This window comes from Caloenas nicobarica, chromosome 5 (genome assembly GCF_036013445.1).
Source record: "Caloenas nicobarica isolate bCalNic1 chromosome 5, bCalNic1.hap1, whole genome shotgun sequence".
Taxonomy (NCBI): Eukaryota; Metazoa; Chordata; class Aves; order Columbiformes; family Columbidae; genus Caloenas; species Caloenas nicobarica.
In genome coordinates, this window is record NC_088249.1 from 13,178,314 (window position 1) to 13,204,134 (window position 25,821).

General features: G+C 44.7%; 1 protein-coding gene across 4 annotated transcripts in view; it reads left to right on the plus strand.

Moving 5' to 3' along the window:
- BCL11B (BCL11 transcription factor B) overlaps positions 1-25,821 on the plus strand; it is a 90,961-nt gene that overhangs the window by 15,967 nt on the left and 49,173 nt on the right. The window lies entirely within an intron of this gene.

Below are 25,821 nucleotides of genomic sequence, written 5' to 3' on the forward strand. Positions count from 1 at the left end.
ATCCCAGCTTCTGGGGGTCAGCATCAATACAACAAACGCTTTTGCCATGTAGAAAATCTGCTGGGGGAGGGGGTGATGGGGGGTGTTCACGTGTGGAAAAGGCACGAAAAAAAAATTTAAAAGCCAATCTGCAGCACCTAATCTCTTTCAGACGAAACCGAATATCAAATGAAAATATGTAGGAAAGATTTTGAATTGAGAAAAATAAAAGGATTTATCATTTGATTGGCATTTTCTCAGCAGTGCACGGAGATAGGGACATCCGCTAAATAGTGCAGTAAGAATGCTTTCTCAATTAGGAGCCCAGCTCCGAGATAAAAAGGTGCAGTGTCCTTCCATATTTTTTTAATAGCAGCGGATAGTTTTCAATAGTAGGATAAAAGCCTCACATTACAGCCATGGAGGGTAGCCACGAAAAGCCCACAGAAGTCATTCACTGGAAAGGCTTTAGTGGGATATACCAAACCCCTTATTTATATTTCAATAGAAAGGCTTTCTGCATTAGCCAAGAAAATCAGAATCTGCATTTAACATTAAAGGTATTTCCCAGTGAGCGGCTGTAGAGCATTGTTGTTAGATTTGTTAAAAAAAGAGACTAAATACGATTTCATAAAAGGGAAACTTAATCTCTAAGGCAGCTTTCTCCCACCCCGCCACCCCCTCTCTTTATTTTTTTTTTTTTTTTGGTAATAATGCAACAGCCTACAGTATTTTTACTTTATATGTGACGAAAGATATTCTTAGCCTTTCTGTACTGCGACAGGAAGAATGAATTTCTTTATTCCACCAAGAAATATGTAAAATAATCCCTTAGAAGTATGGGGAGATATGTTTGTTCAAAGCATTTAAAATGTTATTTTAATCAAAGGCACGAAACACTTCTACATGCTGTGTCAGCTAAAGGAGACCATTACATTTTAACAGCAAATCATGCTCTTTTTCCCCCTCCTAGCCAGCCCCCCCACTTTGAAACTAACTTTTTTTTTTTTTATTAAATAAAAAGGCAAAAAAGATTAAAGAATAAAAAAACTTCAGTGGCTCAAATGTACAAAGTAATTTAATATGGTGGAAGCATTAATTATTTTAGCTTAATTGAATTCTGAGGACTGCAGTAGTTGCATTTTTGTAGACAAGCTCTGTTTATTATTTCTTTGTGTAGATTAACAGTAAAGGAAACATAGATAACTTTCAGTTATTTATTGTAAAATAAATGTGTCAATTCATGTGTAAAGCAAGCTGTTCAAAGATAATTGAGTCTTTATATTTGAAGAGGGAAACCAGAAATCACCCACTTGCCACTCCGGCTCCCTGAAATACGCTGCCACTGCTGCTGCCCTCAAATAGGTTTCAGCTCCTCTCCTTGATCTTCTGTTATTTTTGTAGACCTTCTTATTTGGTCGAAATGATTTGTGTGGTCTTCTGCGGTGTGACTAAGCAGCCAAACCGTACAGCTCACCATGGCGGAGTGTAGGGAGGGTATGTCGAGCGCTGAGCTTGGCTCTGCCATTGTACCTCTCTTCCCTCTGGGCGTGAGGATGCTGGGATGCAGCACCATGCCGAGTGTTCGTCCTGATGCAGGATGCTTCGGAATGCAGATGTTTTTCCCCCTCATTTGCTTTTTGCTTTTCTTTCTTTCTTTCTTGGTAACTCTGCTTGCTGTGGTTACTGAACGTCTCTTGACCACACAACAGACCTTGTGCTGTTTCAAGGGAGGCAGGTAGAACTCAGGAGTCTGCAGGAATTTGCATGCGTGCAACACAAATCCCAACTGACATTTCCAGGTATCAGTAGAGACAAAGGCAAATTTATCTCTGCAATCAGCTTTTAAAGACCTCCTGATAATGAAGTCTGTCGTCTTTTCCTGACTGGTAACTTGCAAATTCAAGCTTTTCAAGGTGCTTTCATTTAGTTACGGCTGTTCCTGAGGTGTATGGTAGTCTGTTACTGGCACTGGGAGGATGTGACTTGCTTAAGAGCAGTCTGTCCTGTAAAGTTTCTGGTGGTTTTGTTTGGTTTGGTTTTCGTTTTTTTTTTTTTTTTTTTTTTTTTAATTGGCTGACCTGTTTGAGAATCAGTTCTACCTCTTGTACAGAGCATGCGATAGTATCAAACAGATGTACCAGATTGTTGCACAGCAAAACACAGGCAGGCCAATGAGTTGGCTAGGAGTTATCAGTCACTGCTGCTTTCATTTCACCGCTGGCAGGTATTTTGGAAACAATTAGACCACTGTTATATTTCATACTTCTTTTTATCTTTCATATTTATCAGATCTTGGGCATAACCAGGTGACCTGTCCTGGCTGAAGAAGGTCCTGGGGAGGTGGCTCATGCTGTCCTTTGACTGATGGTATCTCCTGTCCTCCTCATGGCCCTGCTGGGCTCGTGGGCCATCAGGCTGTTTGTTACCAGGGCTCTTTGAAATGATCCAAATTAAAGAAAAAGTACTGTACAGCTTGTTTTTAATGCTGGATGGCTTCAGAGAGCCCCAGCAGAGAGGAGGTAGCCTCTGTGGGTCAGGCACCGCTTGGACCAGACCTTCTCCAGCTTCACTTGCTGGTCCACACGTTCGAGACAGCATACCCTTGCAGACAGATAACCACACCAGAAGCAGAGGTTCATTAAGACAGCGTAGTTAATTTCTGCAAAGTTGGTGCTAGGAGTGGGGAGGGGGTTGACTGGAATTCCTCGTGTATCCCATCCCGGCCACCAGTGCTGGCCTCCATACACTATGTACTTGAACTAGATGTGCATCGAGAAAAAAGGCTCCCTGTCAGAGACAGGATTTAACTGCAACCCCTGCTCCATGAATGTTCATTTCAGGCTTTTGAATGGTAAAACTGCCAGTGAGAGAAACTAAATAACTCGCGTGTGCTGGGAGCCAGAGATAAACACTGCCGCAGGTTGCCATGAAATAGGCTATTTGATATATTTAGAATTGTTATTTTTTTCCAAATTAAGATTAGTTAAATCCATGTGTGTTGTGTGAGTGATTGTTAACTCAATGGCATGGATTATCCTTTTTTCAAATCATGACAGCTAATTATTATTGCTGTCTACCCTGAGACATTCACTTACAATGTACCATTATGGACCTGCGCACCCATATTAACTGTAGGATTCAGACAGCCATCGTGATGCCTTCACATGTGAGGGGAGGAAAACGTGAGCTGAAACAACCCGAGGCTGGTGGCAACAATGTCAATATCGGGCAGGTTGGGAAGAGATGTCCTGAGCAGCATTGAGCCAGCACAGGGCTCGGGGGCCAGAGGCTGCCGTGGCACTGAGTCCTGCTTCCAGCACCTCCTTAGGGCAGTGGGTCTTGTAGGAGTGACTTGTCAAAGCCAGGCCAGGGAAAACACTACTTGAGGAAGGAGAGGCTTCCAGAAGTGTGTGGTAACACTGCCTGAGAAACTTGGATTGTAGCTGCAATTCTTTTTGTGAGGCTTTTCCAGGCATGTTTCTTCCCTTGCATCTGCCGTGCTTTCCCTGAGCGCAGATTAGTTACCCAGCCTCCGCCTTCTCCTCTGCAGCTTCACCAGGTATTTAGCAATGTGTTTTGCTAATTGGTGTGGCTGAGCAGCTCGGTGGGGGGACACACACGGAAGGTGTCAGCCGCAGCTCCCTGAGAGCAGGGCTAACAAGCAAGTCTCCTGCCCCTGGGGACCTTGGCTGAGGTCCTGGCTTAGGTTCTGGGGAGAAAAACAAGCCGGGTGATCTCACCCAGTGCCCTGTCTGCACCCAGGGAGGGTGGGGGACACGCTAGGGGAGCCTGGCTGTCCTCTGAGGGACAGGGCACTGGCAGCTGCCTTCCCCTGGCTCGCTGCAGCTTCAAGCATGACGGGGGGCTGCTGAAATATCGATGGCTTGAAGTCTTAAGGGTGATGGTCAGGCCAGGTGGAGACATTCCAGAGGATGTTATCCCTCTTTTCAGGGGTCTTTAGGGGGGCTGGTGTGGACGGTGCTTGATGGTGGCTTGGCAGCCCCCCATTCTCGGCATGGCCCCCAGTTGGCAGTGAGAGAGGGCAGGGCTGCGGCTGTTGGCACTGCCAAGGCAGCGGTAAGCACCCTGCTGATCCCGGCAAGAGTTAAAGGGGAGAAACCTGCAATTATGAAACCCTTTCTTCCCCTTGCTTGAACTCCACCGCACCCATGTGGCGCGGCTCCAGCAGCCTCTGCTCAGCCCGGCCCGGGGGCCACCAGCCACGTTCTCCCCTCACCCATCTCAGTTTGCCCCCAGCCGTGTCCTTCCCAGGGTGTGGCCCCACCAGGCACTGAGGCTTTCCCAGCATCCGCCAGAGTCAAGTGTGAAATTAATCACACCGGGCTTTAAAAGCAGACCAAAAAACCGCTGAGGAATATTATGCCCTCAATTCTCCCTGCTGGTTTCAGCTTCTTGTTTTGTTCCTCTCGCCATCCTGTTTTTCAAAGTTATTTTCTGTGCCCTGTGTGTGGTGAGCTAGACTCCCATGAGGCCAGGACAGCAGGTGACGATGCCAGAGGAGCAGCAAAGGGTCCAGCCCGGTTTCACCTGGGGTAACTCCCCTGAAACCAGTGGTGCCATGCCAGACGGATGGGGCGGCACAAGCCGGGACCTGCCCCCTAATGCGCGGGGTACCAAACTGTGAACTGGGAGCTTGCTGCTGTTATTTTCTCTCTCTAGTCACTCTAAGTTACAGTCATCTTTGGTTTTACGTGTTACAATGCTAGGTAAAACTCTTTCGACAGAAGTGCCATTTTGCAGGCTGATGAGAGGGGATTTAAGAAGGTCATTCAATAAACGTGGCCAGAGCCTTCTCGCTCCAGGGTGGATATGCACCGGGAGCCACTCTGTTAAGAGCAAAACTTGCTTGTTTGCACCAGCTTGGCACTGCCATTACCCTCTTTTAATTCAGTGGAAGGACTCTGGACTTCCTCAGAGGTAGAGCCTAGTCAAAATGTCACCCAATAAAGTGTTTTTTTTCCTTTGTTTGGGCCCCCTTGTGAAATTAGTTGGGTCATGTGTGGGAGACCAGAAACCATGCATATCTCCACTTATTATTAACATGGAAAGACTGGTAGATTTTTTAGACAACAGTAATGGTAAATGATGAAAAGGCACTGGTCAGCCAGTCATTACTCATTTTGCTCGACAACTTTGTGAGCAACTGTTAGGAGCAAAGTAAAAGTAGTGCCCAACCATCCTATAGACTGCTTTGGCATTTGCTTTGGTGTGACTAATAGCAATAGGCTTGTGCTCAGTGGAGTATTGACTGCAAGAGAGGAATTTGTGTGCATTCGCAGGGGAATTTTGCACTGGGATGTAGCTGAAGGAAAGCCAGTTCCATAGAAGTACTATAAAACAGAAAAGCTCCCATGTAGATAGAAGAAGTTGCTGTTCCTCTCTTATGGTGAATAAATACATAAAGGCACAGAAATTGTTCTTTTGCTTCAGCAGGACAGAAGTGCTGCTATAGCATGAGGCTTGCCTCCCTTCATATCTTTTCAATAGATTGTTTTTCTGTCTCAGCCCGTGTTTGAACTGCGCTGCCTATATACACAGTGACCAAATCGGCTGTGACATAAAGGTTGAACCTTTCTAGGGTTTTTTGGAGATTGGAACATTTTTCTATCATAACTGGAGAAAAAAACCTTGTGAAGTAATCATACTTTTTGTACAAGAAAGGCTTGGATTTCTATGTCATGTCACATAACTTCAAAGGGCATAGATTTGGGGCTGAGTTTCAGTGCTGGCTTCGGTGGCTGAGTGGGAAGATGGGAGCCCAGAGGGTGAGAAATAGAGGAGGGCGGCCAGGCATAGCAATAAAACCGTGTTTCTCAGCAGAGAACCCTGGAAGCCTGGAGAAACTGGGTAGCTCTCGGCCAGGGAGATGCAGGCGCTTGCTCCAGCGAGAGCATCCTTTTCAGCATGGTTCCTTCTCCCAGATCCCTCCCGCCCTCCAAATGGTAATTGGTGGGCCGTGCAGTATAAATGTTATAAAAAAAAAGAAGAAGAAAAAGTGGGTGGGTGGGGTATCTAGGGATTTGGTGTCTAAGCTCAGGAGTTAAGCCGGAAATCCCAGAGATGTAATGAAAACAAAACGGACTTTTCACTTGCGCTGTGGCATTCTGGCAGTGAGAACGCTTTCGTGAGCCAATGTTTTCATTGTAGGTTTTCTCGAGAGAAGTAGTGGAAACGAATCGTTAACCCCTTAACAGGAATGAATGTGGTTGCTGCAGCGGGGAAAGGAGATCTATCTTGGCTCCTAGTTGCCATGTTGGAGAGCTTGGGGGTGTGTGTATGTTTGTGTGTAGTGGGGAAGGTGGGGTAGATACCGCTGGTAAGGAGTTTAATAATCTTACTGGCAGATGTGAAGTGGTTACTTAGCGGTTGTTGTTTTTTCCTCTTTGCATGTATGCCTTTGCAGAAAGATTCGAGCACAATCAGCACAAACCACTGTTAAGCCCAACGGCTCTTAAACTTGCTCTTTCTTCTGGTATTAAGTAGTGTATTTCTCGAATGAGAAAGGGGGGACACCGCTCGCTGGTCCCTCAGCAGGGTCATAAAAGCTGCAGATGGAAGAGACCTACCAAGTAGCAGATCCCAGTTTTCTTGGAAAGTGGAAGTACAGGATGTGTGTCTGTCGCAGGCTTGTTACATACATAGCTTTAAATGTCCAGCAGCTTTGGACGGCGTTCAGCCTTGCAGGAGTAACCCCCTTCATTAACAACAAGGGAGTTTGGGGGGGGAAAGGAGGTGGGAGTGATTAATCTAATTTACCTTAACAGCCACTTTTGGTGAAGAGATAGTCTATCCCTGTCCTCCATGCTCTGATTAGGCTGCATTTTATTTCGATGTTTTATTTCACCTTTTGATCACGTCTGGCACTTACCATGTTTCTCTCTCTACTCTCTCATTAGGGTATTTTATCTGCATGTATTCTTGCAAGCAGCATAGAGCATCACCCCCCCCGCACTAGCTAAAGAGCATCTCATCTACCCTTTAAGCATCTTGGAAGAGCAATTAAAATCATTATACCCCTTCTTCCAGCTGCCCTAGATCCTCTGGTCCAGCCCTTGCATGCAGGTTGTGGGACTCTCGGTGCTATGCAGAGTTTGGACGTAATTGCATCGCTGCTGCACGGGGCTGTGTCGCGGCAGCTGACCTTGCTCTGCGCATCTGGCTGCTGAATAGATGTTTGCTTTCTTTCTTCCCACTCTGACAGCTCCCCCCCTCCGCGATCTAGCCCCTCACTCTGCCCCAGCCCATTCCTTGTCTGTTCAAGCTGGAAAAGCACCACGGTAGCAAGGTATTTGTGGCTGAAACTGTCTTGGCAATGAGCAGAGGCTGAGGAGAGCGTCAGTTCTCCCACATGCCTCTGTTTAAAGAGGGGAAAAATAAAGAGAGGAAAGAGATGCTGCTGAATAAATGATGGTTTTACATGCTTTTTTATACCACGCTGCTTGTGTAATGGTCATTTAAACAAGGTGGAGTGGTGGGGGAGGAGAGAACAAGATGAGACTGCGTACAGGTATTAAACAGCTCTCTTCTTCTTTTAAGACATTTATTATTTTCAGAGTCAAACCTGTAACAGTAAAAGTCTCCTTTGAATTATTGGTGAGGCGCTCTGAAGTCTTCTATTATAGCTGATGTATTTGTGCACAGGCAAAATCCAGATTTCATATTAGCACCTACTTGTTTTATTTTCTTTATTAAACCAACTCCTAGCTCATTTTTTCCTTTCAATACCCGCTTTTCGTTTCCCGTTTTCTAGAGTGCCCTATTACTAGCTCATAAAAAGAGTTAGAAGCTGAAGGGAAGTGTCCTGAGCAAGAAGGAATTTTCTTTTTTGGGCTTTTTTTTTTTTTTTCCTTATGGCTTGGCCTGGAGCCAACCTGTCTTTCAACAAGTAGAGAGCCATTCCAAGTTGAAATTTATAGAGCAGAGTCCAGGTTCAAGGGCTGAAGCCCGCCAACAGCTCCAGCCTCTTTGTTACTGATTAATTTTGCAAGCGGTTCAGCTGGTTTGCTCACTTCTGCCTGCTCTTCACAGCACCGCAGCACTTCCGAGCGAGCGGCTGCCGCTGCCTCCCCCTCCACTTGCCCCCTTCACTGTAGCGCAAGCCCCCAAATTCATTTTAACCCTGTGCAATCCAAGCTGCACCACCTTGACTTTATGGTAAAATTATGAAAAAAACTTTTCCTTCCCCCCCCACCCCCCCCCAGCTGATTTTAAACATCTGGAGCTTCCCATTTCACTTCAGCTCATATTAACAATTGCTTCTTGGCGTCGTTTGGAACCCAGGTTCCCAGGTTTTAATTAGTTTACTCAAACGCACGCAGCAGGGCAAAGTAGTTTCTTTCAGCTTTACCTGCAAAAGAGGTTTCCCGTCTCAGCGAGGGGGGTTTCCCTCGCGGAGGGATTTGAAAGGCAGAAGTTTTCAAGTGGTCTCAGTATGGGGCCCCACAAGAGTGAGTGTGGGAGGGGAGGGGGAGAAACAGCAGGAAGGAAAAAAAGGAGAAAAAAACCCAAACCAAAACAAAAAAGAGTTTGGGAAAGTACCTTCAAATGAGGATGGTCCCAATCCTGTAACAGACTGGATTGTCAAAGCACAACCTTACTGACGTCAATGGGGGTTTTGCCACTGGCTTTAGCGAGGGCAGGTTTTCATCCCTGGCCGGCGCCGAGCTGTAGGTGCGCCAGCCGTCCTCGCAGTCAGCGGGATTACTGATGTGCAGAAAGTTAAGCATGTCTGTAAGCGTTGGCAGGATTAAGATCTGTGCTAGTATTTTCAGACCGAGTGAAATGCATGTGGGAGGTTTTTAAAGAAGAAAGTGCATGGGAGTTTTAAAAAAAGGAGCGGATAGCCGAGCCTGCCATTTTTAAGTGCCTTGGGGAAAAACCTAGGTTGCTATTAAAAATATCGGAGGACTAATGTGTTACTAATTGTGACACAATTAACTTCTTAAAAGTATTTGATTGTGCGTCCCAAGAAAATAAAAAGATGAGGATAAATAGCTAGAAATTCAGGCCTGCATTTCAGTTTAAACATTTCTTTTTTATTAACTAGCAATTAAAGCAAGCCTAGAGGTTCACTTTACCGTGCATATTCGTTGCTCTGCTCCTAGAAGTCTACTTCAGAGTAGGTTATTTAAAGAATTAAAAAAGGACAACAACAAAGAAAAGAAGCTCAAACCCAGTAGCTGTCTGAGACCCCTATATGTGGCTTTACCACAAAGCTCTTAAATTCTTGTTTAAACATTTCTCCAGAGCTGTTACTTGGGAAATGAAAAATGTGTGCTGTTTGTCTATAGCAGATTAAAAGTTTACCTTTAATGTGACAGCTTCTCAAATCTAGTGTCGGCAACGTGCCTCTATTTTATGGTATTATGAAATAGGTCTGGAGCAGAAACAATATATTTAAATAAGAGAGAACGAGACAGAATTTGTGGGTTTCTTTCTTTAATGGTGTATAACTAGAAACCTTTTCTGTGTCTGTCTCCGAAACTTTTGTGCATACAAGTGGTCAGCACATGTAAACCACACTTTGAAATTTAACAGTTAACCTTAAAAAAATCTTAAGTTCAGCAAAATGGAGCTATTTTTTTTTAGTCTACGGACAGCTCTTTGTAATGATCTGGCAGAGGAATCTAAAGTTGGTTTTTTTCCTCCAAAATATTCATAATTTCAGCAGTAGAAAAGTGAAGCACACCCGAGCTCTGAGAAGGCTCTCTCACATCTGCCTCTGCCTGTGTGCCGATTCCCTGGGGTCCCATTTATAACAATCTAACAAGATAGAATCTGCCTTTGAGTATCAGTAAATATGGCTAAAGATCACAAAACCGTACTCATAATTGTTCAAGACTAAAAGGCAGAATATAGTGTTTGATTAATGTTTATGGTACAGGGATTTCTTGCAGAAAGAAGTTAAAACAGTCACCCGCGGGCCCCCCTAGAAAAATCCCTGAGCCACCCCTCTGGCCCCCTCAGACTCCACTGAAGAATGCTATCCTCATTGTGCAAAGTTTATAATTTAAGACGATGCACTTTGTTTTTGATTTTGAAGCTGACCGAGCATACCTGATCAGAGCTGTTTCTTGAAAGAGATGTACAAGGTAGTTTTGTGTTAGCAGCACTGTACACAGGAGCGAAGGACGTCTTTGCTGGCCACCATGTGCACCCATCGCTCAGGTCAGGGGGCTTTTGACCATGCACTGTCTTGGGCTGGCCTCATCCTTACCAAGTCTGCTCTGTGGATGAGGAAAAACATTAAATCCTCGGTGCTCCCTATCTGACAATGAACGTTCATTAGAAATATTTAAGCAGAGGGAGGTTATGGGTGCAGTGGTGTCTTGGGGACCCCTAGCAAAGGCACCTGCTTGTGTTGGAAGGACTGATGAGCTGGATTGTTGAGGTGTCCTTTGGCATCGGAGCCTTGCTGATGCTCTGGCTGGGGTTTGTGCCGGGCAACTGGCAGCTTGTGGCAGGTGTTACCTGGGTGGGGTTGTGCACCGAGGGTGGCTTGTCCTCAGTCCCTCCACGGGGAGCTTGGGAACTCCTATTGTCTTCGCTACAGGGAGACTTCCCTGCTGTCTGGAAAGGCTTATTTTTTAGAGTGATAGTGGGTAGAGAATGCAATACAGATGGATCTGTTTCTCTTTCATTAGCTCTTTTAAGACGCTTGTTTAAATGTGTTTGCTTTGCTTTTCAAATGGTAAATGTCAGTGTTTCAAATATCACTGTTAGTAAAAAGAAAAAATTAAAAAAAATAGATCTTTGAAAAAGCACAGGCCAGGACTTTGTTCAAATGCTGGTCTAAAAATGGCAAAGGTGACTCTGGATGTGCAGGAAGAGGGGAAGATGCAGAGAAGAGTCAGCGTTAGTTTACGTTCAGGGCAGGTCCCTCTCCTGCCAGGGCACAGCCCAGAGTGGGTCCTGCAGAGGGGGGCAGCGGCAGCGGGGAGCTGTGAGTGGGGCTGGGTGCTGGTGAGGGTGCCCTGACTTCTGCAGTGAAAAAAACCATGCTTTTGGGAACAGGGTAAGGGTACAGAGGGAAAACCCGGATGGACAGACTTGTGTATGCTCCCGTGGAGTCTGTTTCTTACTGAGGCGACTGTGGCCATGGGGGTGAGACACTGACTGGGCTGGGCAGAGCACTGTGCTAGCAGAAATGCCACTCCAGTGTGCCAGCACGGAAGAACCTTGGCACTTCCAAAACCACCTTTCAATAATTCTGTTTCCCACCCTTCTGTCCCTACACTTCTCCCAGTCCTGACTGTGTGACGGCAGTGCTGAGCAGAGCCTAAATCTCTAAATCCTCTGTAACCCTTCTCTAGGTTTGTGTGGCTTGGTGGCTAAAGCACAGGAGACCATGAGCGCTTCTCTAACCCTGCAATCCCACCTTTGTTCCCGGGAGTGGAGCAAGTCCAGGAATATTTAGTGCTCATTGCTGTTGGTTTTAACCCTCCCATCTCTTTGCCAGTGCCAGCTTTAAACCACCCACAGGAGATATGCAGATAGGCACTCTCATTTCTCAGATGAGGCAGAAAAGATGTGAATGGCTTGATTTTCCAAAATGCCTGGCTGTGTCCGGCAGGGGCTCAGGGCAGCCTGCCGCGCTCAGCACCCGTTTGGATGAGGCCACAAGCACTACCGTCCAAAATGACAGCAGGGAGCGGGTGATGGCAGTGGGGCTATCGCCGGGAGAGCTTGCCCTCTGCTTCGCTGCTCGCAGCCCTACCCTTTTGTGCGTGCATTGATGTTTTTGAACAAGCCAAATCCCTCCGGGTCTCCGTGCTGTTAGCATGTTCCCCCCTTCCCCAAATTCCTCAGTAAGAAGGTTGGATTAAACAAATGTGAAATCACCAGCAGGACACCGGGGGTGGGGGTACGGCGATCTCACCTGTCCCTGATCTCACCCGTCCCCTCTCGCAGCCCGCCCGTGGCCGGTGGGGATGGATGCAGGATGGGGAGGCTTCGTACCACTTCCCGGAGCCTCGGCAGCAGTGCCACCGTGGGCATAGTGCCAGAAGATGGCTTCTGCCTTGTAACTGAATAAGGATCTAAGGAAATTTCGCTTGCGAGTGTACGATAGGGCCCTTCTGCGTGAGGGGAGATGGGAGCCCAGAGCCGGGTGCCTCGGGTGAGATTCTGTCTGAGTTTGGCTGGGTCAGGATGAGGATGGGTGTCCTTGCTGCTGTGGGTGCCAGTCCCAAGAGGAGCTGGGACTCATTCGCACTGCATCCCTGAAACCGGGTGCTGAGGAAGAGGAGGAGGCAGGGAGGAAGACGGGCGGCGGGGGGGAGAGGAAAAAAAGAAAAGATCTGTGACAAAATCATGCGACACCCACGTAAATATTGTTTGTATGAATTGGGTCCTTCATCTTTTGTTAGCAGCAGCTTGTTAATTAACAGCAGATTAGTGCTGCTTTCTTCTGACACATGAATATATTTTGGGCTAGAAAATACTTGTACTCAATAAAACTGTGTGACTGAACAATTCAGAAAGTACCAGCGGAGCGCCGTAATGGATTCCCTTTTCATCCCCTCCCCCTGCCTCCTCCTCCTCCTGCTCTAAATGCAAGCAGATTTCTGCAGTCTAGTGCAGAAGAGACATGTTAAACACAGCTAAATAAATCATGTTTACTCTTGGCGTTCTTGGTAGTGAAAAATCTGTTGGCTGTTTTTACTTCCTTATTTCTCAGCATTTGCTTCCTACCTGTTTTTGAGCCTGTGCCCAGAAATAGTAGTTTTGTCAAACGAGTGGATTATGCCAACCAGCAGTTCCCTCTGCCAAGGAAGCTGCTGGATCGCAAAACCTGGTGACTTCTTTCTTACAGTGACACTGAGATTCTCCCCCTTCCTCCCTCCCATATTAGAATATAAAATAAAAGTATTAAAATCTGGAGAGGGAGAAAATGTAACCAGATCCTGGCAGTTTAAGAGCCCAGATTAAGGAAAGTTGAACTTCTGTTCCAGAAGCACTCCCTTAAGCTGTTTGTGGAAGCGAAAGCGCTGCAGATAGCAATAATAGGAACCAGACATTTTCCCTTTCTCATTATCATTCCTTGTCTTACTCCTCCCCCACAAATGGATATGGGTTTTGTTTCAGCATTGTTATATTTTTTTTTTTCCCCTCTATAGAGAGCTTTACGGCTGGGAAGGAGAGGTAACTAAGCCTTTATTTTAACCAAGTCATCTCACGAGGTCTGCTATTGTAGGCAGTGGGTGAACTCTAGCTATCGAAGCCAAATTCTGCTCTGGACCCTGCACTCCTGGGCAGCCCCATAAAACTCTGGCTTGGGTGAGGGCTGCCGGAGGGGCTGAGCTGCCTTTGCAAGGTGGGCTGAATGCCGATGTGAGAAAGCTGTGCACAGCTATATGTGCGTGTGTATTTATATATATGTTTGTATATACATATATGGCACATCTACTGTTGTCTGCAGAGCCACATCAAGTGGAGGGGAGTGTAGCCCCAAAGGTAACTAATTCCATTTTCATGCAATCCTGGGTATTAAGTGCTCCTCTTTGACCTCAGGTGGCAACTTTTGAGCCTGGACCCATCCTCCTTGCTGCTGTTATCCCAGATGCCAGTGATCCCAAATGTGACTGTAACATAGATTACGAGGCTGGTGGACTCTCCTTGTTTGGTTTTAAAATTAGAAAAAAGATCCTTTTTCCCATCAGAGCTTTGCATGTATTTTCTCTTTGATCACATTGGAAGGGCCTTATCCTGTCTCCAGAGGAGCTTTAGTTCAGCTTTCAGTGGTAACAGGGATCTGGCCTGGACTGAATATTAGCATTTTAATGGCTTACTTAAAACCCTGTTGCTGGTTCGCTCACAGGGCTCCCGGCAGGAGGAAAGTCCAGCTCTGGGGTTTTGCACAGCGCTGTTGCAGGCTGCAATGCCTGCTGAAAGAGAGGAGTAGGGATGGCCCATTTGTCATAGATTATTAGTATTGTCAATAATAACATGTCTACAGAAGGCAAATTAATTCCTTCTTCCACTTTACTAAGTCCAAGAAATGTCAGATCAGTTTCAGAACAAGGGAAAAAAATAAACAGAATCAAAGTTTGTATGTTATGATTCCTCTGAATTTCTGGTGGGAATACTCTGCAATAGAAATGATATTTCCATAGAGGCATTGGCTGCCAGTTTGCTTAATTACATTAAATAGTGGTATAAACCTCGGCAGAACATAAACCTCTGTTACAGTCAGTCATTAGAATATTGAATCATAAGGAATAATGATACCAGTGCTAACCTGTTATAACAGTCTTTATTATATTAGTGATTGAAGTGTTATTTAAAAAATAAGGTTTGTTGTAGTGGTTTAGGTGTGCATGCATATTTTCTCTGATCACCTATTAAGAGACCGAAGACTGGATTTGAATTTATTATAGAGAAATAAAAGGCTTGCTTAGAGGAAGACCTATTAGATCGTTGCTTATGATTTTACAATTTGATTCCGCTTGTCCTTAAGGAAGGTTCGTAACGCTTACTTTGGAAATGCCATCTACATCTAGAAAATTAGGGTTAAAAGGACTACTTTGTTGAAACTAATTACAGGCTAGTTCAGTTTTTTAGTTGGTGACATTTTAGAGATTTTGCTTGTAATGCAAGGGGTTATAGAAAGATTTGGTTAGACCGTGATATACAACAATAAGCTGCTGTTTGAGTATATTGACATTTTCATCAGAAACAAAACAAAAACCCACTAGCCTTTATTTTACTGGGGTGATAAGTATGAATTTAGTATCACTTCCTCATCCTAACCATGAATGTTTGAAGAAATTATTTTGCTTCGCCTCGGTTTGCACAGTATCTCTGTATTTTTTGTTTTGTTTTGGTTTGGTTTTTTTGAATACGCTTTCCTAGGTAATCAGCTTTCATTTCAAGCAGATCCGATAATAAAAAGCCTTTTTGTGTCTTACACTTTTATGGAGAAATGTGCCATTCTGTACAAATAAATGGGTGAACTGGGAGTTATGTGGGAAAAAATATACCTCAGAAAAAATGTCATGTATGCAGGATGGTTTTTGGTTTCTTGTCTTTGCTTTCAGTTTTGTGTCATACTGAAAGGAGTTAAGGGATTATTTTTATACTGCATTTGTATTTTACTTCTCCTGGTGTAGGGTTCAGTTATCCTGTCTAATTAGTACGTGTGACTGGCCAAATTCTGCTTGGATCCAAGTCTTTGGGTGAAACTTTTCATTGTCCTATTTAGCAGCAGGATTGGGCACCGGCTCGCAACATGCTTCCTTGTGCAAATGAAATGTTGGTTTATTATTTCCTTTTTAAAACTTACATTATAGTCTGGACTAGATTCCTGGTTGCTGGTTTGTTTGTCTGCTTTCTTTCATTATTTAAAAGCTGGTTAATTTTCTAGCCTCTTGTCCATTCAGAGAGCATTATTTACTCAGTCGTGGTGGTGTCCAGTAAATTGAAGACTGAAGCTTTAGATCTTCGGGGTTCCCCTCATTTGGCGAATTATTTTACCATCTACAGCTGATTGCTCTGCTCATTTAATTTGACAGATTCAGTTATCAGACTTGGACCCGCTTGTACACATGCAGCTGGATTGATTTTCCTCTGAGAGATCCAAAACTCAAAGGAAATCCTCACTTTAAAAATCTCCGTTGCTTTCTGTCCTTACCATGATCGCTCACCCTGCTTTGCTTATTTAAGTTTGCTTGGTGTTAGTGAAATGCTCTGCTGAGTGTGAATGTCCTCTGTGCACGGGGGAAATTTGCAAATTATAAACGTGCATGTTAATAGGACCCCCCAACACTGTTAGTGTATGTTACTGTGTAATGTATGCATTCATGCTAGGCAGGTAGACTGTTTTTCACATTGAAATTCAGCACTTATAAAGTGCCTACACTTATATTGCTTTTGACAAGGGGTGAGCCAAAAAACCAGGAGCTGTGATTCTCTCCCAAAGCTAATTGTGTCTGTGTATTAAGTTTGTCCATCTGTGCTTTGCAGGGCCATCAGCATCACCTGGTAGTCCCTCGCATTTTCAGCAGTGAAGCAGTTAACAGTGCTGCTGCTTGGAACATTGCTGTTACAGACTCTTTTCAGCTTCCAGGACATTTAATGAAATCAGGTGCATGTCATTAGCTGATTTTCACAGATGGGGAGACTGAGGCAAGGCGAGGCAGGGTGACTTCATCTGCCCCTCTTTCCCCAAGTTCCCTTCCCTTCCAGGAATTGTTTTTGCTACCAAACAGCTGAAGAGCCGCTAAACCCTCAGCCTGCCTAATTCTATTAGTGATTTTTTTTTTAATTTTTTTTTTTTTAGTATGGGCTAAGTAAAAAAATTCAAAAATACTACTAGAAGGCAAACTTTGGAGCAAGGAAGAGATGATACTTATCTTAGCAGCAAATCTTGCTGTTGTCTTTTCCAGAGGCCATATTCTGCCTGAGGATATGTGTGTGTAGTGCAAGTGTCTGCGGGTGTAAGCTGGGCTCAGTCCTGGATGGCCAAGGCAGAGAAGTTCACTGCTGCTACTGACTCCTGCCTATCTGGGGCTCTTCCCTGGCCACTTCACTTACTGCATTTTAGAACTCTTGACCGTGCTTTTGTGGTCAAACCCTCAGATTATTTGTAGTGGTATTTCTCTCTCTAGCTGCCTGTCTGTATATATTATTTTGCCCTTTGGAAACAGCTTTTTCCATCCACTGAGTTCCTTTATTAATTTGAGGGCCTGTTAAATTGCCGCGATTGTCTATTGGGGTGGTTTCAACTACATCAGGAATATTTGCTGGTATATAGAAACATGGTATAATCAGGACTAAAAATTTTAATCCCCACAAGGATTTTTATAACCATTGAAACTCTCCAGGACTTAATTACAAGGGTTGGGGAACAAACTTGGGAAAATTGATGAACTGTTTACTGTCAACCCTTTATGCCTTTCGGAAAACAAACTCCACAGATCAGGGTGATTATTGTTATTTGTTAAGTTTATTGTTGTAGCTTCTGGACATTGCAGCTCAGATCAGGGCACCATTGTGTGAGACACTGTGCCCCTGGAGCGAGATCTGGGCTCTGCTCGGAAGCGTTTTGGGGCAGAACAAACCAGACACAGAGAGGGTGGGAAGGGGGAAGCTGAGCTCTGGGAGGGAACGTGCCAAACCCCCCGTGGCTCCTGCCCTGGGGTGTGTGCCCTGGCCCCTTTCCTAGCCCAGAGCCCTGTCTGCAAGACCACCATCCTGAGATGAGAAAATGCTCTGGTTCCCTGTATCACATCTGTCAATATGCTGTATTTACTTATCCCTCATGATGTTTTAAGCTCAGTCCTGCCCTTGTTTCCCGTCCTCTTGCTCCTGGTTGCTCTCACAGCAGAGGAGCAAAGCCTTGCGTCACTGGGGTGGGCAGAGGGCATGGCAGGAGGACGCGATGAACGCAGCCTTGGGGGAGGCACGAGCCCTTTTTCTCGTGTGTTTAATGGGGGTGAGCCAAGGTGCTTCAGTTTTCCCCTTAGCTTCATGTTCAAAGCACAGATAAGGATCTGGGAGCAGGTTTGGATGAGCATCAGGTGGGAGGGGGGATGGCTGGTCCTGCAGGAGTCCCTGCAGTGTCCCGTCTCATGGGGATGCTGCCGATGCTGCTGTGTGGCACCTGGACACCCCCACAGGCCACCCACTCCAGCCCTTGAGCGGGTCCAGTGACAACCCACACCCCCATTTCCTAAAAGATGGGTTTTGGCACTGCATAAGCAGTCTTGTAGGTGTAGTGTGGGCTGCTTCTGGGGATCCACATGGTCTTTTAGGTAAGTAAAAATCTCCACAGTTTGCCCTCAACATCTGAGCCTCCAAAATGCCATGTGCAAATATGTGGACGACATAAAATGTGTATTTCTACACAGTGAGAAGACTTGCATGCTCAAAACAGGATATTTAGATATATTAGGATATGTATTAACCGCACGGGGTGTTCCAAGCTTGGTTTATTTATCTTTGTGAAGTGCTTCCAGATCTTTGCATGGAAGGCACTAGAGAAATGAAAGGCATATTATTATTATTATTGTTATTATTGTTGTTGTTGTTATTATTATTATTACAGCATCTAACTACTGACAGGCAACCACAGCTGCACGCTCAATTCAAGCCACTTAAATTTAGGGGCTGTCTTTTACAGTATTGACTCGTAATACCTTTTCCCATTGACTCTATATGCTGAAATGTGTGTTCACCTGCCCTGCTGAAGTATCATTATTCTCCAGAAATATGTAAATGGGGTTCTTTTAAAGAAAGGGAGAAAATGTGGCATAAATATTAAGTATTCACATTTATGTGCTAGAACTCAACTGCCATTTAAGACGGGCTTCAAAGCAACTGACTGTATGAGCTGGTAGTTGCTTCTCTGTCATTAAAAAAAAGAAAATGCATTGATTAAAATAAAGCCAAGGCATCTCATAGAAAAAGGATAACATTTACAGCATTCAAGGGTCTGACAGGAGCTATGAAGAGCCCAGGAAATGCAGAGCTGAGTTTCACAGTCAAGCGCTTTCATCAGTGCGGTTGTGCACAGCCGCTGCCGCCTGTGCGCGTTATGTAATGTCACACCTCACTCGCCCACACACACCTCAAGACAACAGGCGTCTTCCAAAGGGCTCGGCATTATTCGGAGGAAAGACTCCCAGCAATACCCTTGCATGGTGTTTAAGCTTATTTTTACTTATGGTTAGATGTTTCGGTTTTTTGTTTTTTGGTTTTTTGTTTTTTTGGGGTTTGTTTGTTGGTTCGGTTTGGTTTTTGGGGTTTTTTTCCTGTTTTTCTCCTTCACTTCTCTCTGTCTCTCTTTTTTTTTTCCTTCCCTTTTTTTCCTTTTCTTTCCTGTGGTATGTAAGTAGTGGGGTTTTTTGTATCTCCAAAAAAGGAGCAGATATGGGAGGAAAAATCCCATTAGCTCCATGATGTGTTTTCACGGCAGCTCTGAAGGTTCTGGTCATGGCCGTTCTGTGTGTTTTGTAGCATTGTCCTCATGCTGTTATTCTTACTATTATTTTTCTTTTTTTCTTTTTCTTTTAAGTAGAGTTGAAATGTTACATTCTGAAGATACCAGCTAATTATTAAATGACACTTAGACTATGCTTTCTTTAGATTTTAAAATAGGAAATAATTAACCAGAGGTTTTAAAGATCTGCAGAAAAGCCAAACAGGCCTGTGAAACCTCAGGATCTAATAACAAAGAAGGTGAGTTGGTTTTCCAATGCCCTAAGAGTTTGAAGACATCCTAACTCTGGCTTTTGAGTAACAGAAAGAGCTCAACCACATTTCATCCTGGTATAAGGTAGCCCTGAAGTTAACTGTTTTTCCAAAAACCCAAAAAAATAAAAGGATGTTGCTGGCTGCTAATTAGATGTATTTTAACTGCAAAATCATTTTAGCAGCTAATATTGTTATTATGTGCTTCAGCGTGAATCCCTAGTTGAGCTGTTAAACTGTGAGAGCCTGAACTTATCAGACATTTTGTAACGTGGCTGGATTTTCGCGTCCTTGTTCAGAAACCTGTGGGGAGTGAAGGACCTTTCTGGCTCAGACACGGAAAACACATTTCTTACCAACTGATTACCAGAGTGGGCAGCTGAGACCTCCTTAACCCTCTTTTTGCACTTTTTTTTTTTTCCCCTCGGCAATAATATTTCTTCCTTCTGTTGCACTCCCTCACTCCTCTCCCAGACAGTGGTCAAGCCCCACAGTGTACCCTCTAGACGAGGAAAGGGATTTAACGGCAGGGACTGGTCTCAGTTATTTCGAGATACTTTCGACTCCTGCCTGTCGTATACAAGAAGTTGGTGGTGCTCAGTAGCCCGTAGGCTCTCAGCATCAGGCAGGCTCCTGCTTTTGAAAAGCAATAGCCCACAGCAGACGGTGGACTTAGCCATCATTTTCCTATCGGTTTCTCACCCAGGATTCTTACTTTGTAATTGCTGGGTTAGGTTTCTCAGGGTTTGGACTTCTCCCCCGCCTCCCCGCATCTTATTGCATCGGTTGCTTTTATTCTCCTTTGCATTCTAAAACAAAGTGACTGATACAATATTCAAACTGATGAAAAAGAAGGGGATTTTTTCCCCTTTATTTGCTCAGATTTGAATTGGGTTATCTGCCTATCTTGTTTATAAAATTTTGTGCTGTCTTTTCTGCACAGACTGTGACTCCCAAATCTTCCACAGCTCCATTTCCATATTCCTGCGTGCTTGTTCTTTGTTAATCACTTGGCAAGCGCTTATTTGAATATTAAAAATTTCTTTAATCATCAAAGGCAGGAGCACAGCTTCATGAATATTCATATTTTTTTTCCTCCTCAGACTGGATTCTAGTTCATTACCCTGCAGTAAAGCCAAACAGTCATCAATCGCGCTCATTACAGCCGCTGGCGTTTTGATTGGCTGCCTGCTGCTGGTAGCCCGCGTCCCCCATCCTCCCGCTCTCCTCCATGAGCTGTCGTGTACCTGCCAACAACAACAACACAAAAAATATATCAACAATGCAAGAATAAATTTCTCCGGTTGAAAAACAACTTTGCAAACTTGTCAAACAGTCCTTGTCACTTTTTTTTTTTTTTTTGGTTTTACACCAAAAAATTAAAAAAAAAAAAATTAGAAGGGAGAAACTTGAGCTTTAGAGATGAATATTTGTCAAGAGAGTTGACGTAAGTTTCATTTGCATAATGACTTTGTACTTCTGCATTAATAAAATTTGCATATGAAGCCATGTTAATTACTCCTGATCATGCTTTTTGCATTCATGCATAGTAATTTTCTCCGACTTGTGAGAATTAATGTCTTGGCATGGGGGGAGGAAGGGGGGGAGCTGGGGTACTGTCAAATTTCTGTACCAGTGCCCCTCACTCATACTCTTTCTCCTTCTTGCTCACCATGTCGCTGTTCTTGATCTATGACTCATTTATGCATTATCATTTGAAATTCTTGGGAGAAAGAAATTCATCAATTCAAAGGGAATCCTTGTCTGCCAAAACAACAACCAAAAAATCCCTGCGCAAAATATAACAAGAAATCCTTTCCCTACCCTCCTTCTTTCCCCAGTGCAGCCTTTCCATTTCCAGCTTGAGCAAAGTTTTAGGCTTAGCATCATAAGTTGGTGCGGGGAAACAGCTCTGAAACTGCCGTGTGTGTGTGTGTGTGCTGGGGGCAGAGGTGACGGCTGGTGTGCAGGTGTGCCTGGTTGAGCGCCGGGCTCCACGTGTTTGTACTGTGGCATGTCTGCTGATGCCATTGTGTCCTTCTGCCCTTCCTGGGGGATGCTGTATGTGTCTGCCACTTGCAGGGTGTGCACGCCTTGCTCTGCTGATTGCCGTTGGAAATGTTTGTGCATCTGTGTCTCTGTGCACTGTGTGTGTGTACACGTGCGTGTATGTGCACGTTTGCTTTGTCAGCCCTGTTGGTGTCTGTATAAAAAGCCATGATAGAAAGATAATAATATCAGGTGGGAAGTCAGTATAAGGGGGTGTAATACAGATGAGACAAATTGTTTTAAGAAAAGCTTGGAAAAAAATCTGTTGGAAAGATTAGTGAATAGATGCGTCTTTCACTTTTGGATATGCCTGCTCAAGGCTGCTGCAATGGTACATGTAAAACCCATCTCAAAACATCTGCAGTACTCTCCTTGAACGCAACGGGCACAGGGAAGGGATGAGGCTGCAGTCTGCACTCTGCATTTGTAGCTGTACACTGAACAGATGTTTTTCTTTTCATTGAAAGCGAGATTTTTAATAATGGAACTGAGCTTTAGTCTCTAACCAGCTATTGATTGATTTTCCATCACCAGACAGGCACAGAGAGAGACACAGAAAAACTTGGTTCGTGCCCTGTTAAGTGGCTCCCACTTCTGCCTGTGCTCCCGCCCGTCTGCCTGTGCACAAACACACACCCCAGCAAGCACACAACACCCCCAGGGATGCACCAGCTAGACAGCTACTTGTGGCTGCATTTACACGCGACATGAGACATAAAGCAAGATCTATTAAATTATAAAGATCGGGTCCCCTGGTCTGAAGCACGCTGAGCTGGGACATTGTGAATGCTGCTTGTGGCTCCATCTTCGTGCTTTTGCTCAGGGACTTTTCTGCAGATGTGCCAGAGGAGCGTGGTGCTTTACATATACCATATCGTATGGCCAGTCATGCCTAGGCTGAGGGAGAGGGACAACAAAAGGATGCAATTTATGCCTTGATTGTGGCTTTTGTTGTGTTCATCTGGGCTCTTATACTCATTTCCATTTTCTAGGGTCATGTCCAATTTACCTTATTTTCTTCTTTGCAAGTTTAAAAATAGCAGAGAGCAAAAAAATTACTCTTAGTGGTGCCTGGAAGTCAATATAACCTGTGAGCTACTGCCATGTACAGGCACTGAGTATATGCTGAACCTGTTTAAAGCGTAAGGACAAAAATCCTCCTTTATCGTCAGCAATGCAGATCTTTTATTTACATGGTGACAGTCCCTGTGCATGTTTCACACATGCTACGTGCAAAACTCCCCTTCACATCCGTGCAGAATGAATGCAGAATATATAATTGAGATCTGCAGTGCAGGTGAGTGATTTCCCAGTGCTGGCCAAGGAAGAAAATCGAGCCTCACCCATCATGTCAGTGATGTCCGAGTGACACAGAACTGTGTGTTTGTGTCTGCTCACCACAGCCAGATGGGATATTTGCCTCTCAGACAGCAGTGCAGTTCTTGCTATCTGCTTTCCCTGAGTGCCGGTTGTGGCTGTGCCCTTTGTGGCAGTCAGGGACTCGCAGGAGCGTTTGCTTTTTGAAACCTTTGTGCAACATGATGCAGTCGATTTGCCATAGGATTCGAGAGACTAGCTCTCCTCCCTCACCTGGTGCTGGGTGGGTTGAGCCTTAGGATACCGCCTGTCTACTTACCTGTATCTCTTTTTCTTTTCATCTGTTCATTCATTTTGTGTTTGTCCATCGCCTATAGCAGTTAAGTTGAAGAATGGTAGAGCCTCTGTCTTAATTTTCAGCTTTAAATAGTTTCAGCTTTAAATAGTTTCAGCTTTAAATATGGGGGAAAATCCCATTGGAGAAGAGCTGGGGAGGTAAAACATGGGCATGTTCCTAGCAAACACAGGCTGAGCATTTCTGAGCACCACTGTTATTCTTTCTATAGATATGAAGAGGTATCACGTACCTAATGTGGAGCACTCCTTTTCTCCATGCCTTTCCTTGAGGCCAGTGGATACAATCTCCCTCTTCATGATTTGTCACTTGACCTGGCTCTATAGGACTATCCTGATTTGTGACAAAGAAGCAAACTAGATCTAAAGTGGTAGCAAAGAGGAGGAGGTATAACCTGATTTGACTTTGCTTGTTGGGGCAGACTCAGCCTTCTGGTCTGGTAGACCTACAATCTTTGTCTCTTAGCGTTGGACTCAGGAGTGGTGGTGGGACTCCCTTAGCATCTGCCAGTCTCTCTCTTTGTCCATTCTTCCTCTCCCTTGCCAACTCTTTTCTTTTTGAGAATAGTTTAGCACTTTTTAGATTTCCTCATATACACATCAAAGGATAGAAAAAAGACCTGAGTGACATGTTCAGTTCCATCCACTTACCAGCAAATGGTTCATATAGTTCTTCCTGTAAATTTGTTAGGCACCTTGTTAAAGCGCATTGCCGGCTTGTCCCCAGTGCCTCTCTTGGAAGGCTCTTAAGCCTTTCCCCAAATGGTTAGATACCTCCTGTTTGAAACCTTAATTTCCTTTCCACTGTAGAGGAGATGTATTAGATAAGAGCAGGGAGGGCCTCCTTGTACCCACTTGGTGAGCTCTTAGCATCTTCTCAGATGCCTCAGGGCTGTGCAAATTTTATCAAGTTAATTGTCAATGGAAAGGCAGGACCCACCAGGACTAGAAGAGAGTGTGTTGCTCTCAGGGTAGCGTTGTGTGCTAGGATCCACGCACCTCTGCATTAAAACCCCGTGCCATTTTGAGGGATTGTACCCTTGATGGACTTCATATAGTTTGTCTGTGTGATGAGCTCCTTCAAAACCTGTAGTATGGTACCATGATGTGCAGAGGGCTGAGTGACTGCAGGACTTGTGCCCTTAGTCATGTTAGGGCTGCAGACCTGTCTAGATGTGACCTGAGAGGTAGCTGCCCAGTGGCACTACTCTAAATCCTGATTTCAGGCTCACAGCTTTCCCAGCAAGGGTGAGTACCCAGGCAGCTCAACATAGCCTATGATAGCCTAGTTATTTTTATAATATTAGGAATATAAGATACAATTGTTAAGTCAGTTCAGGGAATCTTTGTTACTTTCTGCTTGTTCCCTGAAAAAAACCGAACTTGTTATTCATATATGTCACAGTGGCAGTAGGGTGGTTCATACACACATAGAAATTCATGTCTGACATCAGTTTCCACATGCCTGGCACACAGTCCTGCCCAAAATGTAAAATAGGTACGATGTGGATAGTAGTTATCATTACCTGCTTGTGTAGTACTTCCAGGAAGATCAAACTGTTACAAAAGCCAAAGAACTGAGTGCACCCCCCCTCCCCCGATAATCCTTCCTCGTCCCACAAGCCATAGAGATGGCTTCTATTTAAAACCAGTCCTCAAAAAAGAGCACAAATTTTATCCTTGATGCTTGAAGCTTAAGTATTTACACAGGGAATTTAGACTCTTCACTTGTGGTTTTGGCAAAAGCTTCACACAAATGTTTTGCGCTGGTGGTCTCTTAGCCATTTAAGATAAACGACAAAATCAAATGCAGTCCTTGCAGATTGGAGCGCTGGATGCTGTGCCAAGGATGAAGTAGCCCCGTTTACCTCACATGTGAAACTATCAGATCAACATGCAGGCCTTGTTTCCGAACCGGGACTCTCAAGGTGGAGAGTCTTCCTTAGAAAATGTTACTTTTCTAGAACTGGAGGGAGCACAGATAAATATTCCTCCTTGCTGCCATGGTGTTTGTGTGTGTCTGCAAGGTGCACACACATGCACAGACAGAATTGCCACCATTTAAAAAAAAGAGCATTTGCCAGAAGTTACCCCACAATTAACACACATATTTCCTGATCTAAATACAGGGGGAAACTGTGGTTTCTGATCTACCACTGTGCGGTAACTGTTGGCAAATGGCAGCTTTTTAATGGCGACCACTCCACCACATATCTTCATTTGGGAACTGCCCTTGATTAGTAGCTGCTTTTTATTTAATAATTAAGTGGCAGGCATAGTTTTAAATGAAGGAGATGGGGTTCTTGGTGGATGTAAAGTGGTGCTGTTCGCTCAACTTCCCTTTGAACTCTGCCAATTTGCGCCAGCCAAAAATGTGGCTCCTACCCGATTCTGCATGTGTGTATGTTTGTGCGTATCTGTATCTGTGCAGGTGTATATCGATATTTAAGACTTGCATCTCAGTTTTTTCAAAGCTGCGGAGCTCAGTTTGGACTAGTGCCAGGAGGAGCGAGCGTTTCCAACGGAGCAGGAGAAAACGCTTAAATACAGCTCTTAAATGGCAGGTGATTCCTAGAGGGGTTGAAAATAAATAATACTGTTGGAGGTTACAATGTCATCTTCTAGCTACCAGGAAAAAGGTTGTTCCCTTCTTTACAGGCTCAACAGGGAAGCAGCCTGGCTAATCGGGGCGTGCAAAATGCACAACTGGCCGCAGCTCAAGCGGGAAGGCAGCACAGCGGCCGCCAACGCTGCTTCTGGGAGCTCGGCTCCTGGCACCTCGCTGAAGCCATTTGAGCTCTAAGTCACCGCACTTTGTCCGGGCTGGTGCGTGCAGTCCGCTTCAGCGGCGGCTGGGCAGAAAGCCTGCCCAGTTTTGTGTCAGCTCAATGCATTAACACAGCCGTA